Source organism: Acyrthosiphon pisum, chromosome A2 (assembly GCF_005508785.2).
Source record: "Acyrthosiphon pisum isolate AL4f chromosome A2, pea_aphid_22Mar2018_4r6ur, whole genome shotgun sequence".
NCBI classification, from domain to species: Eukaryota; Metazoa; Arthropoda; class Insecta; order Hemiptera; family Aphididae; genus Acyrthosiphon; species Acyrthosiphon pisum.
In genome coordinates, this window is record NC_042495.1 from 32,632,851 (window position 1) to 32,650,125 (window position 17,275).

The following is a 17,275-nucleotide window of genomic DNA, read 5'->3' on the forward strand; positions in this document are numbered from 1 at the left end:
TTTACTGCTCCAAAAGTTGTCGTCAGACACAAAAAAAAAAAAAACACATCATTGTAAAATCAATACATTCATCACTTCGTTCAGAATCTAAAATCAAAAATGTGGGAAAATCGATTTCAAGTAGACTTGATGACAAATTCAAATCTGTTTTCAGAATTCTTATCGCTTCATTAGATCAATTGGCACATTTGGCAAAAAAAAACGTCTAAAATACTATGTCACGAGTGTGTTAGACGAAAACAGAAAATCACGGTATCGAATCCCCTTAACAGTTGCTATTTTCATACATTTTATTGTGGACATAATAAAATTATTTAAAATATATTAATTGTATTAATAAGTTTTGATGACAATGTTAGGGAATATTTAAAAAATCATAAAAAATAATATGAAATTAGCCAAGGCCCATCTTCCCATAGTTTTCATAATATAATACATTTATTGTATAGACCGTCATTATTACTTTGACTTGTGAGGATGCATGGTAAAATATTATACTCGTCAAAACAACGTTATTCACATTACCAAAAAATCTTAAATATACCTATACATAACATCAGTTTTTTTTATAGTTTTTACAAGTTATGGAAAAAATTACATATTTAATAATTAATAACCAAAAATAACAATTTTTATTAATATTTATTAAACTTATCGGCTACCATATTAATAATTAGTAATAACGTTATAAATAAATTATAAAATATCCTAGAATGACAAACAGTCTCCTCTCCGTATGCTATTAAATATAATTTTTTTATATAAATGTTTACAATTGAATTCAAATTTAATAGCATTACAGTGACCCACTTGTAACCTACTGTACAGCAGGAGACATCAACTTGCCCGCTTTTTATAATTGTATTTAGCTGATTAAATATTTAAGTTTGATATTTGGGAAATTTTCGAAAATGTTAACAATATTTATTGCAATCTATGTTAAATAAATAAAAAAATGTGGCTCAATCGACCGATACAAGGGTAAATATTACGGAGATTCTGAATGTTTTTTTCAGAATGAAAATCATCATAATTGTCAACACGTATTCGTTTGAAATGTTTGAATTAAAAACAATAATTTTTGAGGAAGAAGCGTGCATTTATGTACCCCCCTTAGAAGGCGTTTTACCCGCATTTGTTGTCTCCGTCTTACACACGTACGTCATAGCAAAAACTGTTTTGCGCGGGAATGAACCGAAAAGGCAACAGTCATAACTAAGAAACGAAATTTTCACCACATAAAAAGGAGAATTTTGGGTGTACAATATCGTTTTTATTTTTTTGTTATCGTAACTTATAAAAAAGTTTTTAAAGTTTTAAAAACACAAATAATAATGCATATTGAAACAATAAGAACTTTTTTTGTATCTGTCATATCAAAAAAATAAAAAATATATTGCACTGCCAGATTTCTTCTTTATATGTGGTGACAATTTCGTTTCTTAGTTATTACTGTAGCCTTCTCTGTTCTTTGCCGTGAAAAGCAGTTTTGCCTTGTCGCGCGTGTGTAAGACGGATACAACAAATGCGAGTTAAACGTCCTCTCAACTGGTGGATTATAATATTAGGGTTCTGAATTTGAAATTTACCTCTTCTTGAAATGTTTCAATGAAATTATGAAAAATATTTTTTCTTATTTTTAACGTGGTTGGTTATAGATGATTAGAAATAATGTATTGATTACACACTTAGAAATAAAGGAAAACATATTATTTTTGTTGATTTATTATTTCATATTTGTATATTATTCTATATTATGCAGTGCTGAATAATATTCCTGGCATTATTTTGGGAATAAAAACATTTTTATATAAGTTTTAAAATATTGTTTCCGGCTTTCAGCGATCCAAAGGATAATGGTTTGAAAAATCGTATATATGTGTGTGTACAACTGACTGATGTAAAGGTGCTCTGGTCTCTTTACTAATAGTTATATAATTTTGTGTATATTGTATAAGGTAACGACTCACGACTATTAAGAGTGGCTTATAGATAGATAAATTGTGAATATGATATAATATGATTATAATATAGTATAATATAATATGTATTCGCAGAGCCATGGCTCTCGACAATATGTTTTGATAATGAGTTGGTTTATGAATTTGTAACTTAAGTGTTAAAAGGCAATGTTTAAATTTATTATACTACAGTTTGTTAAAAAACTAAAAAATATATGGAAATATGCGTTACATATTAATAACTTTGTTTCGGACAATAAACCAACTTTTAAAACGCTCACTTAGAAGTTGACGACTATAAACTTTTAGATATAATAAACATTTTATTTTTCATGAAAATATTTAAAAAAATCAATTTCATGACATATAAAATCCTTAATTTTAATATATTGTAATGTTCTTAACTGAAATATGACGAAAATACGTTGTCGACCATAATAATATATTATAACAATATTATTGTAAGCATTATAATAATTATTCTAGGTGTAGTTGAATGCATAAACGGTCTTTTATAATATGTATATAATACATATTACCATACTGTATATTTTATTTATTTTTTCAGTGTAGCTCTGGAGTAGGATTTATGTATACATTATGTGTGTGTGTAGTGTGTGTATAAAATACGAGTTGCTTTGTGTTTGAAATTATTATTGTCAGTTAGATAATATACTACTTTGTGGATGGATTCTACCGTTTAAGTAAAAAAAAAATATGTTGAAGATAACGCAGTTAGGTATAGTGAAATATTATAATATTATCGTATTATTCGTCGTATTATTATAGTTGCTGTACTATGTCTGCATACAAATCACCGTTATAAATATGTACCCATATGAAAATATGAATTTATTATTATAATTTCTGTATAACATATAAAAATGATCAATAAAATACAAAAATTCGCGATTAAAAAAACAGTTTAAACACATCGATATAGATTAGAATGTACTGGAGTGCTGTCTCAAACCCCGGCTTCCTAAGGTCAGACTATTTTACTTTGGTAAGATAAACATTCAACGATTACAATTTTAAATAATCAACGTGTTTCTGTAATAAATTATCGTGTAGCGTGTAGTTTGGAATAAAATATTTGTCGTGATGTGGACTTTGTATTTAAACATTATATTGTACAATATATAATTTAGAACAACACATATAATAATTCTATATTTTTTGTGTAACAAGCTCCAATAGTCGTTCATTAAAGATAATGCCAGATTTACGACGTCTGCATAAAACACACATAGGGATTTGAACAAATTTTATTTAACAACTAATTTATTATATTAGTTATTATTAATTATAGTTTCTGTACAACAGATAAACATAAGCAATTTTTGCAATATGTTTATAATCCAAAAAGGTTATGCTTTATTTTAGATTCCGAGCGGAGCGATGAATGGTGTATTGATTTTACAAGATTACCGTCATTACCTTTTAGGACATTAATAATTAACTTTATGAAGAAAAAAATATTCATAATTCATTAATGGTTTGTAATTAAATTGTTCAAAATTAGAAATCAAACGTTTTAAATTAAAATGTTTAACTTCGGGCATATTTAACGAAATATTAAATTCCTATTTTAATTTGGTATATAAATATGGAAAGGCAGTCTTGTGGATGGATGTATCTAATTATTCGTTTATTGTATAGACTCGATTAGATAAACCTACCTCTATAATGATACTTATAATAGTATATTGTGAATTTTATATAAACACTTTTTAAAATCGATAATTTCGGTGACGCTCCGTATTTTAGGACGCACTTACCAACATGGCGGCCAACCCTCGTCAGAGGATAAATACGTGAGGGTGCCACATATTCACAAAGGGGATGGAAAATCGTATACCCATATATATATGTGTGTGTGTGTGTGTATAATATGTACATTGTGTACAAGGGTTGCTTTTCTATAGGCACACAGCTATATATATATATATATATATATATAATATATAGTATTACAGTATACTTCTTGGCGTCCCCTAACCACCCGGCGATGATCAATAACATCCTTCGAATACGTTATGTGGCAAGTCACCGCCGGTTTCGATAAAAATGTACAGACTCTCGCAGCTGATAAATAGTTTGTTTAGGTAAAGTAAATCGTATATAATATATTTTGTATGTAGGTACCTACCTACAAAAGAGCATCTGTTTTTTTTAATATACGTGCGCTTTGAGAGTTGTAGCGAGCTGTAACTATGCCTAATTATATAATAACGGAAATACGTATATAGTCATATATTCTACGCACCACCTTATATAAATATTTTATAATAATACCTACACAAGCGAGCGAATGGGTAACGATAATAATAATATACAACTCGCTTACATCGACAACACTATTGTATACAGTGCATATACATCGATAATAATAATAATAGGTAATAGTAGAATTTGCTAACTACTATTAATATTACTATTACTATAATTATTCGATGAATAAGCACCACGACGAATATACGCAACTATTATAATTATCGATTTGTACGCGCTGTATACGCTAGTAAGCTACTATTTTGTACTCGCTGTATATTATTATTATTACTATCATCGTTACGCGTTTGCGTATTTTTATCATAGCAACGGTCGCTAGGTAACGAGTTTTGCTAAGATGCAGCTATAAAACTAAGGATATAAAAATGAAAACAAGGTTCCACGTAAATAGGTTATATTATATAAATTACTTTGTTTACAATAATGTCATCAAATTTACTTTGTAATATCATACGCTTTCTGACCATCTTCGCTCAGAATCGTTTTTCTTATACAATGATACTATATCATCATCTATTACAGTGACCCACTTGTAACCTACTGTATAGCAGAGCTACACCCACTTGCTCACCTTTTTTTTTCGTTTGAACTTCTAGGAGTACATAAATTTTGGTGTTCGCGCTAGGCGCATGTAAACTTCGTCACGAGAACCTTTTTTTAGTTTAAACTCCACCAGGAAAATAAAACAGGTAAAATTGAGTTCAAGTAAACTCCGCCAGTAAAAATAATCAAGGAACAGTATACACTTTGCAATTAATATAATATTCAGATTATTAATAAACAAAAAATCAAAATTTTATAATAATAATTATCCTTATTATATAGCTTTCTCTAACACAATCATTTTTTTTTCATTTTTAATTTTGATTTTACTTAGTAGAGAAATATCATTTGGTTTTATAAGGAAGGCCTTAATTCTGGAAGTTTCCATATAACCATTACTGGTAAGAAAATAAAACTTGCGGAGTTGGGTGAGATTGATTTGATTGATAAATTTCTCGGAACAACTGAGTATCTACACTCAGATATCGAACACATAATTTGACAGAAAAAAAGGTGGGTAAGTGGATTTCGCTCTGCTGTACAGTAGGTTAGAAGTGGGTCACTGTATAATGGACAGTATTAAATTTGAATTCAATGATATAATATCACTGTATAAGAAAAACGATTCTAAGCGGAGACGGTATATCAGTCTATGTATTAGACATATATATACTTATCTATGGTATTAAAAAAAAATTGACCTATAATAGGTACCTATAATAAATTCCAAATTAATCATATCATAATATCTATTAGGTACTTATAAGTTATAACGCGTTATACATCAACAAAAAACCGTGGTAAAATCATAGATATAATATAATAGTATACTTTAGAAGTTTCAAGTACCCACGAATAATATTATACAATCACAACAAAATAACTAAAATAGTTATCCTAGGTTTTTAATATGTAATTTCGTCCAAATTTGTACTTAAAATGACTATAAAAATAAACTGTGCTTATGTATTTCTTAGAATTTTTGGCAACAGAATTAAATATTTACGTGGAATCTTGTTTTAAATTTTCAATCCTTAGATATAAAAGTTGAACATTTTATAAATTTTTAACTACAAAATAATTATTCAATTTTAAATTTGATAAATTTTGTCAACATTTTAACTTCAAATGCTTATAAAAAAAAATTGTGTATATAATACAATATTATGTTCTCGATCTTTTAAGTAACAAAAAAAAATGATAACCACTTCATTCATTGAACTTTGATCACTAACAGGTCATTATGAGTCAATAGTCATTACTCATTAGGTATTATACGGCTATTAACATTTATACCGGATGAAACAAATATATTTCTTTGGGGTATATAATAATATAATAATCTGTACTATGTAGGTTCTATGTTTATCAGTGAATAAGATGTATTTCTATCGTTTGCATAGCACATGAATCAACATTTTTAAAAAAAGGATTTTTGATATCTATTCGATTATAATATTGTTCTATAAAATGAATGCTACAAAATGTATTTAAATTAGGTGTAGTCATCATTTTGTATAACAAAACGTAAATATTAATTTATAATATAACATAATATATTTACGATGACTACGACTATACGTTACAGCTATCGAATTTATTTTTATAAATGTATCAAAAATAAAATCGTGTTTAGAGGTAAAAATAATTTTTTCCCTCCGTTCTACGAACAAAACATACCATTACAGCTCATTTCTATACATATAATATTATATGTCTATCTAAATGTAAACGTATGCGTCGCTAATGCGAGGCGACTTGGTGGCGCCGATCCCATACACGATAACAATAGTTTTCTAAGCTGTCAAAATGAAATGTTTCCCGACGATATTTTTTCCACACAATCTATAGTCGGCCTCTGAGGGGTCATTTCCAATTATAATAATTGTGTGTAGGGGTACAATGTACAAGGTACCTACATCTTTGCCCATCCGACTTGCTGTCGCCCGCCAGCGGCCAAACATTTATCAAGATTAAAAATTACGTTTTAAAATAATCTTCAATAACCAAATTGGTTCAATAGAAATTATTTTCCATTATGTAATCATACAATATATTTAGTTAATTGTATATAATATTGTAAACAACTTTTGAAAACCATATGAAATAATATGAAATATAGATATTTATATATTAGTGACATTTTAATTAGGCGCGTCCTTAAAAATTTTGAGAATCTCCGATCTAGTTTTATAAATAGTTAGAAATGTATTAGGAAAACGAGTTTTCAAAAACTGCAGTAAATAATTGTATGGTCGCATCGACGATGCTGTAAACTCGCAGATCGAGAACTCGCATTTGTACCTACGTGAAAACTAAACTATAAATCAACTTATATGTATGTACATCTTGAGGAATATCTGTTATTGGAATAAATAGTGTTGTACTATATTGTTATACAAAAAATTATGGAGTTTCTCCTCTGTCTGACCTTTAGGAGTATTTTCAACGGAAATCGGGTCATTATAATAATGATTGCGATTAATCATGTATTGTATTACCTATGTAAATATATTTTATTCGAATCAAAATTAAAACCATATCTTACCGTACGCGATTTATGATGCTATTAATATATATTTTAAGATTCATGCTGTTCGTTTTGAGAATAGGTATACCTACTCAATACTCGACATTATAATAATATACATATAGTGGTAGGCATATTGTCACTTGAAACTCGAACTTGATGAATGTAAAGTAAAATCATTTTAAATAGATATAAAAATATTTTTTAAAAACATTTACAAACCGTTGTAAGATGTATAGGTAGGTTATCTATACGTAGCTTATATATTTTTATATTATGTTCGTTTAATTGTATATGACATAAGGTCTGTGTGGGTACCTATACATATAACCTTTAATATCTGCATTTGTATTGTCGTCTCTCATGCCTCTTCTGAAGAATTTGGACGGCTGCAGGGCAGAGATACACCACACGCACACAAGGCATAATATACACATTTTATTGCATTATAATTTACAATATAGAAGAAATGTAAAGGAATGTAATGTTGATGAAATCGGAAATTTAAACGAAAAATATCGATTTTTATTTTTATTTATGAAGATAATATATTAAAATATTATACAAATTTATATTATACAGCGTTGAGTATTAAGATTACGCATTAGTCTATATGATAGTGATTCCCAACCCGTGGCCCGCGAAGGTATTCCATGATGCCCATTACAAATTCTTAAAATAAAATAAAATATTATATACCTAGAACGTGTAACAAAATTATACTATTTTATATATATTATATTATTACATACAACCACAAAAACGAGGTTTTTACACGTAGGTACGTATTGTTATTATATAATATATAGATTATAGATATATACAGTGTCGGTGTATCGGTTAGGTTAGGTTACTAATCTCCAAAGCTATACGTAACTGTTGGATACAGCTGTCAACATAATAATTAATAATAAATCAAAAGTCAAAAATATAAAATTTTAATGATAATTATTATATTGTATTATTATATTATTATTATTATATTGAGAAATTGGTACATAATATTATAGAGGACCATAGTTAATAAACTAGCGAACCCAAACTGATAAATTCACTGTTTAAAACATTAATAGGTACCTATTATGAATGACTGTAAATAAATGACATAGGATATTGCCAAGCCATGTTGATGGCACGTTCTCGGGAGATGTTGAATAGGGCGTTGTTCAACGACATTGCGGCGGGTGCAGTCGACAAACCTCTCTCCCCACCCCACCGCACCCATCAAAGCGCTACCCTCGAACCGATGGGATGATTTCGGCAACATCGCCACGTTGCCTGTATTCTTTTTGTTCGAAAACTCAACGTCGACGAGAACCAAAGACGATAATCGTGCCCTCTGCCTCTCTTCTCCGGAGTTTATCCTGTCTGCTACGCTATAGTACCTATTGACGGTACATTTATCCCGATATATTGATGTAATGATAATCACTGTTCATATTTATCATGTATTCAACTCTAATTTTTGTACTTTTTTCAAAATGTATCATTAAACTTCCTACGAATATAATTTAGCAGATCACACTTATGGAAAAACGTAGGAGGCATTTCGTATTAATTGTTATCCTTTTTTAATCACAAACAATAACAATTGTATAAAAAATAAAAAAATAATGAAAAATACACATAAATACAGAATACACACGCACTGAGATCACTCTTCTCGGTAATCGGAAGAAATCCCCGCAAATATTTATATATAATTGTACATCTTGAAATAATAATAAGTAATTACTTGCTTTAAAATTAAAATATGATAAAAATACAAGATAAAAATATTTTTGAAATGTGACTAAATAATGACGTGATTAATAATTATTATTCAATCAATATAATTAATAATTGTAACAGAGTTAAATAAATTATACTATTAACTTACTATAAAGCATAATATGCTTATATAGATAACTCTTATAGTTTTTGGAATAATAAATTGTATACAAATATAAAAATAATAATTTATTACTCGTGATAATGTTGGAGAAATATTATATTATTTGAAAACCACGATATAGATAATACGCTCGCTGAGCCAACATTTTTTAGCCTTTTTATGATGGCACGTGAAAATTCATTAAAATTAAAAAATATCCTATGTGCCAAATTTATGATTTTGAGGTTTTTGGTATCAGAAAAAAAAATTTGCTATTCATGGATAATAACTCCAATACGTGCTATCTGTATTATAGAATTAGGTAATGAAAAATAATTTAGAATAAATTCTACTGGCAAAAGTACAAAAAGTAACGTTAACCAACGCTAATATCATTTACGTCGTAATTCCAAATGATAAAATAACATTATATGATATAAACTGCTTGCGCCATCTGTACCTACGATATTTCGTCCAAGCCGATATGACACCGTGTATGAGGTTCATGAAATCACCACTAGGGCTGCTGCGGCTGAGAGCTCGGGCGGCGGCTTGCCGGATCGCCGATTACGGCGTCGGGCAGCCCGACAGTTTTTCATTCGGCTCGGAAGCCTCTCACTCACCGGTCGTTTCGTCGTTCGCGGTGTTCGCACCGAAATATTCCGATCCAAGCCGTTGTTTGTGCCGTCGTTTTCGATAATTCGATATGATATTTTATTCAGCTTCCGCCGCCGTCACCGTCGTAATAACCCAACCTAATTACACTCGCGATGCCGTTTCTTTCTGTACTGCCGCAGTCGATTCCTACAGTGTTTTCCTTCATCGGTCCGTACGTCTTCGAGTGCCTCTGTTCTAAATGTTCTACACGGCAAACAGCAATCTCAAACTCTGCCGGTACGTGTTTGACAGATTGTCAGGCATATACGTGTGGTTTGGTGTCTGCCGTCGTGTTCCCGTTGCGACACCCCAACGTGCGGGTGGTTGTCGGTGTGCGCGCTCAGAGTTATACGTCGAAGTACCTACGCGTCTTCCGCCTTCGACCGGCATCGCGATTACGTCTCATTACAATAATATTATTCTGTGATTCGACATCGGCATTGAGAACTGTCGCCGCGTTTGGATCAGACTATGATTTGGATGTCTTCAACACTTCAACGTTGTGGTATCGTTACCTACTTTGTCTTATTATATAGTATTATTATTTATAGGTAAATATTATAATTTTTATAGGTAGGTAGGTAAATTAACCCCGGATGAAAAGTTCGAAAATACACAATATTCAATTCAATTTTCATTTACAATTATATAATTTATTACATTTTTATGTACAATAATATTACTTATATAAATAATAAAAATATAAAAAAAATTATTTATTTTAATATACTAATAATAAATTTTAATTTAGTATAGTTGTGAACCATTAGGTAAAAAAATAATTATTTTGTGAGATTTAAAAGTACAAAAATTACTGATAATTAGTTGAAAATAGATGAATTTTTAAATCGCATAGATTATACTTTAAGAAAATGTTCTTATAATAATAATATTATATTTTAAACGATTGTTTTTTATGATCATTACGATAATTTAAATTTTTTTGTACCGGAAACTATTATTTTAGAAGTTATAACCTTCCAAAGTTTGAGATTTGGCACCTAACCTAACCAAAGTTTTAGGTTATGCGCTTGCGAGCAACGCTACTTTACCGCCACGCACAGCACCTATAGCAAATATTAAATTTCATTTTTTTTAATATATTTATTTTTTTATTATAGTTCTGACAAATATGCAAACATAATTTTTTTTATTAATTATATAGTCCTGTTTTTTATTAAAACTACCTATGAACTATGTATGTTTAACGTGTATTAAATAAAAGGTCAATAGATAGATAGATTGTTAACGTTGAAGAATTGCGCTCATGCGAATAAAGTAATTTAATGAAATTATACTTATAACATTCTTCATTTAAACCTATATAATATGCTTTTGGAATATTACTAATATTATGTTAGGTTACTTTATAAGTCAATTTTTTAAATCGTTCAATATAATATTCAAATTGAGCTATACGTCGAAGTACCTTTGCGTCTTCTCGACCGTCATTGTGATTACGTCTCATTACAATAATATTATTCAGTGATTCGACATCAGCATTGAGAATTGTCACCGCGTTTGGATCAGACTACAATTTGGATGCCTTCAACACTTTAACGTTGTGGTATCGTCACTTTGTATCAATATATTGTATTACTAGGTACTTGTCTGGCTATCTGTTTGTAGAAAGTTAACACCTATAAGGTAGTTATGATGTACCAATATGCAGTGATAGAATTGTGTGTGTGTTAGCTGATTTTTTTTCAGCCCTGATTTTTTTGAAAAATTTAAAATAACCAATTTGTAAATCTGGCTTTTAGAAAAATGTTGATTGTCAAAACATTTATCGAAGTGAATTGGTTTATTTTTTATGATTTTATAAAATGTCAACATTTAAGTACCTACCTAGGTAACTCATTAATTTGAAAATTAATAACTATTCCATAAAAGTATCTAGATTTTCACTACTTCCTACGTATTTAAAAATTCTACTATTATAATTAAGTAAGAATTAAAAAAAAAAACAAAAATCGGAATATTATTAAAATTGTATTTTAGATTGTATATCTAAAAACCGGAGAAAATCTTGGTACTAATATGAACTAGCCGTTGTCAGTCTGGATATTTTATATTTTGATATTATTTATTTTATCATGTAAGTTGAATAAATATTAAAATATTACATTTTTTTATTCGTTTCTTTGGTGATAAACAAAGCGTTGGAAATTAAAAGCCTATTTTTAGCGTTTTTTTGTAATTTTTCAGTGGTTTTTCCCGTAGCATAAAAAAACTTTTGAGAAAATCAAAAAATTATCTAATTTATAAAATTATATATATTTATTTATTATAAAACGATTTGTCACAAATGTAACTGTTGTATATCGTACATCGATACAGTCATTATAATAATTTGATAATAATATACGCGGTGGGGACTGTCCACCGCGTACGACGCCGATCGGCATACACAAACCAGTCGACGTTATGAGTTTACAATAAACGAACATACGTCTAGAACACCATACAAATTTGTGTTGTTTATTCCATAGTGTTGTATATGTAGAATACAACAGTAACAAACGAATTCTTTATTTATTTTAAATGTCTTGTCCAAATTCATGCGATTAATAAGTTCTGAATTATGGTTTTCGTTAAAAACTTTTCCTTGAAATTCAAAAAAGTTGACATTATTTTTTTCGATTTCTATTTCGGTATCGATTGTGTTTTCTTCATTGCTGCTCAAAGTTCTGGAAAAAAACAGGTATTTTAAAAATTATAACCTATGTTAAATAAAGGAAAATAATTAGATAAAGCAGGTAAGTGGATGTCGCTCTGCTGTAAAGTAGATTACAAGTAGGTCATTGTATTTTTCAGTGGTTTTTCCCGTAGCATTAAAAAACTTTTGAGAAAATCAAAAAATTATCTGTTTAGAGTACCATCTCGATCCAATTTGCTAAAAGATAAGATACTATATGTTAAAATCGTATATTTACTTCTGGTAGAACTTTTGTATACAGGATATAAAAAAAAAGGCTTATCACATGTGTGCAATTTCAATTGTGGTTTTAAATACCTATTATATTTTTTGTTACAGACTACTATTAAAGAGGTCTTTTCTAGAATGAACCAGTATGTGTTTTTTCAAACGTGATTTATTATAAAACGATTTATCACAAATGTAACAAACAAATTCTTTATTTCTTTTAAATGTCTTGTCCAAATTAATCCGATTAATAAGTTCTGAATTATGGTTTTCGTTAAAATCTTTTCCTTGAAATTCAAAACAGTTGACCTTATTTTTTTCGATTTCTATTTCGGTATCGATTGTGTTTTCTTCATTGCTGCTCAAAGTTCTGGAAAAAAACAGGTATTTTAAAAATTATAACCTATGTTAAATAAAGGAAAATAATTAGATAAAGCAGGTAAGTGGATGTCGCTCTGCTGTAAAGTAGATTACAAGTAGGTCATTGTATTTTTCAGTGGTTTTTCCCGTAGCATTAAAAAACTTTTGAGAAAATCAAAAAATTATCTGTTTAGAGTACCATCTCGATCCAATTTGCTAAAAGATAAGATACCATATGTCAAAATCGAAGATTTCCTTCTGGTAGAACTTTTGTATACAGGATATAAAAAAAAAAGGCTTATCACTTGTGTGCAATTTCAATTGTGGTTTTAAATACCTATTATATTTTTTGTTACAGACTACTATTAAAGAGGTCTTTTCTAGAATGAACCAGTACGTGATTTATTATAAAACGATTTATCACAAATGTGACAAACTAATTCTTTATTTCTTTTAAATGTTAAGGTGGTATGACTTTACTACATTTATCTAAAGCTTTAACTTCTTTCAGTTTGGAAACTATACTTTCCAATTTAATGGAATAGGATCCAATCAAATTATCACCAAATCCTCGATACAATTTAACGCGTTCCGTATTTCCTTCAAATTTGAACTTCTACGGTTTGGGCAATTCAAATTAAAGGAATTCGAATTATCACATGCTTGTATTAAACATTGACTGCATATAGTATGACCACAATACAATATTACATGATGTTAACAAATAGTACAATTTATCATTATTAAGCAAAACTAAATATTTGTATAGTTGCCATTTCACATACTCCATTAGTGTCAGCATCACAACCATGACTTTAACAAAAAATGGGAGACATTTTAGTAAAATGAGGTAAGGCCTTCAAGTAAACTAAAGATTCATATTTGGTTTTAAATATATTTGAGTAATCTAGAATTTTTGGTCTCAATGTTGACAAATGTTGACGCAACTAAAATATTTTAAATTAATTAATAACAGATACATCTTTATCCCTTAATCGACTTACCAACTTGGTAATCTCAACATTATCACTCATCTTTTTTATTTTGGTTGAACGACTGGGTTTTTTAATGTTGAATTCCGAGGTAATTTCTCCACATCACGCTGAACAGTGTTTAGCTTGGACTTTCTATCTTGTGGTCGGTTATCCCCTCTGATTCAAAGTTTTGAGGAAAACAGTCAAAAGTCGGGCCGCTTATCATTAATAATTCTTTATTGAATTATTATATTATATGTTAATTTGGGTGCCAATAAATTTACGTATGTAGGTTTTTGCGAGTATTTTCCATTTTCGTTAAATGATCTTGATGTCAAATGTAAAGCAGTACTGATGGTTATTATTGGTGTCCCACAACACGAACTCGACTGTGTTATAAGTCCTACCATAGTTTTTGTGTACGAACAAATGGAACAACCAATACTGTTTGGTTTTTAACAATTTTCGACGTTGAGAGTCTTCGGGACCACGTCCAGATAGGCCTGTATGTGCCTGCTGAAATTGACGAGTATTCATAATATTCTCTTGTTGATGCTATTGTACCTGTTGTGACTGGAACTGCTAACGTTGTGGTGGACAGTTGTTTGCTTGCGGAGTGTATGATTCTTGCATATTATAATTTGTAAGTAACAACATATAAATTTAATGGACATTGGCTCGCATATGGTTTCCAATCTTGGCTTCTTAATCTACCGATTGAGTATGGCACAGTATTACTATAAGCAAAAATATTTTTTTTCTGTTTTCAGTTTTGTTTATTTGTATTATTTTGATTACACTTACACAAATACTGGTGCCGTAGTGGTATGTACGGCAGGATAGACCAAATGTGTTGGTTTAACAACATGATCCAAACAGTCTCTTGAACTGCTACCTTGAGACATTGTTGAACCCTGAAAATTAAAAAAAAAATAAAATAATAAATCACTGTTGATTAACTAATATTTATAATATAACCCACAAAGTAACAGCAAGATGGAAATAAAAGAAAAAAAAATTAACTCAACTTAAGCTAAGCAAAGGTTTGCATTAAATTGTAAATGAATTTAAGTTATTATATTTCCTTGGTGATTACTCCATACCATGCTAAACAACATTTCGATTGGACTTTCTATCCTGTGGTCGGTTATCTCCTCTGGTACAAAGTTTTGAGGAAAACCGTCGAAAGTCGGGCCGCTTATCATTAATAATTCTGTATTGAATTATTATATAATAATATGTTAATATGGGTGCCAATACATGTATTTATGTTGGTTGTTATGAATATTTTCCATTTCCGTTAAATGATCTTGATGTCAAATGTAAAGCAGTACTGTTGGTAATTAATGGTGTCCCGCATCACGAACTCGACTGTGTTATACCATAGTTTTTGTGTGCGAACAAATGGAAATGCCAACACTGTTTGGGTGTCCTTCTGCACTGGACAATTTGTGTACAAGCATGCGTTCGTGTTAATGTACATAAACGGCAAGTCCGCCAAAAGGGTTTCAGCGTATAGTTGTGTTCTCGGTAAGAACGCACCAAATTCTGAACTGAATTTATAATTAATATTCATATTTAGAGAGCAGTAAAAATGTTAATTTTTCTAAATGTTTTATTATCGTTCCTTTAGTGCTCTGATCTAGCCTGACGTTGCCCGTTGGCCAATGATTTGTGTTTGAACGATTGTAATTCTTTTAGACGTTTTCTCTATATCAGTGATATTGAAAATATATAAAAACGTATAATCCCTTCCGGAATGTCAACCACAAATAAGGCCCAGTGATTTTTGTTTGGGTTGATGGGAATTACAATTGTTTTGTAATCAATTAAATTGTTTTTATTGGTCCATTTCATAACAGTTTCATCAATACTACGATTTATGTATAGTATGTCTGCATTTAGAGATCCATGCTTTGGGCACCACTATGAAGAACACCACTAAAACATATAGATTACGTTTCTACGTTTACATTATGGATTTATACTAAAAAGTTAAAAGTAATTATGATTAATTTGTCTAATAGTCCAACCAATCGGTTTGCATTTACCTCGGTACCATCCTTTTTATACTCACTGAGGATAGCTATACCTGTGATGTCCTCTTGGGCCTTCAAGTAAACTAAAGATTCATATTTGGTATTAAATGTATTTGAGTAATCTAGAATTTTTGGTCTCAATGTTGACAAATGTTGACGCAACTCAAATATTTTAAATTAATTACTAACAGACACATCTTTATCCCTTAATCAACTTACCAACTTGGTAATCTCAACATTATCACTCATCTTTTTTATTTTGGTTGAACGACTGGGTTTTTTAATGTTAGCTAAAACTTCATCAACCGTGACTTAGCTTTAATAAGTTGTTGGCGAGCCATCTTATATGTACCAACACTACGCTGTTTTTATGGCATCACTTCTATATGATCTAAAGGCCTCATAAAAATATGTTAAATTGGGTTTTGACAATATGATTTCCTTCTAACTTGTGGAACTCTCTCTGCGGGTTCAGTTTTAAGATTAAACAAATTCACACGTATAAACTCAACATTCTGGAGGCTATTCTTCGTATGTTTCATGGAATATCTACTGACAAAAGGAACTTCTGACTAATTTCTAGTTGCTTAGGATTGTCATCATTGCTGGTTTCGGGCAAGTCGTCACTGCTGTATCTAGGAACACTGTTATTTAAGTTGTACAAAAATTATACGAATTTACTTCTTTGGGTGTCTCTGGACTTAAGTATGGCATATCTACTTTCAGATATCCATGCTTCGGACACCACTATGAAGAACACCACTAAAACATATAAATTAAGTTTCTACGTTTACATTATGGATTTATACTAAAAAGTTAAAAGTAATTATGATTAATTTGTCTAATAGTCCAACCAATCGGTTTGCATTTACCTGGGTACCATTCTTTTTATACTCACTGAGTAGAGCCTCACATTCCTTAGTCCATCAGTGAGGATAGCTATACCTGGGATGTCCTCTTGAGGTCTTACTAAAATATGTTTGTATTCCTTTGTTACTCATCTTGAACCACTTTTTTCGTTTTCCTGTTATATACCTTTTACTATATAACGTTCTGATTGTAACGTAGCTTTGATAAAATTCCTTACATAACGCTCGAATCGATGAGTCGAATTCCG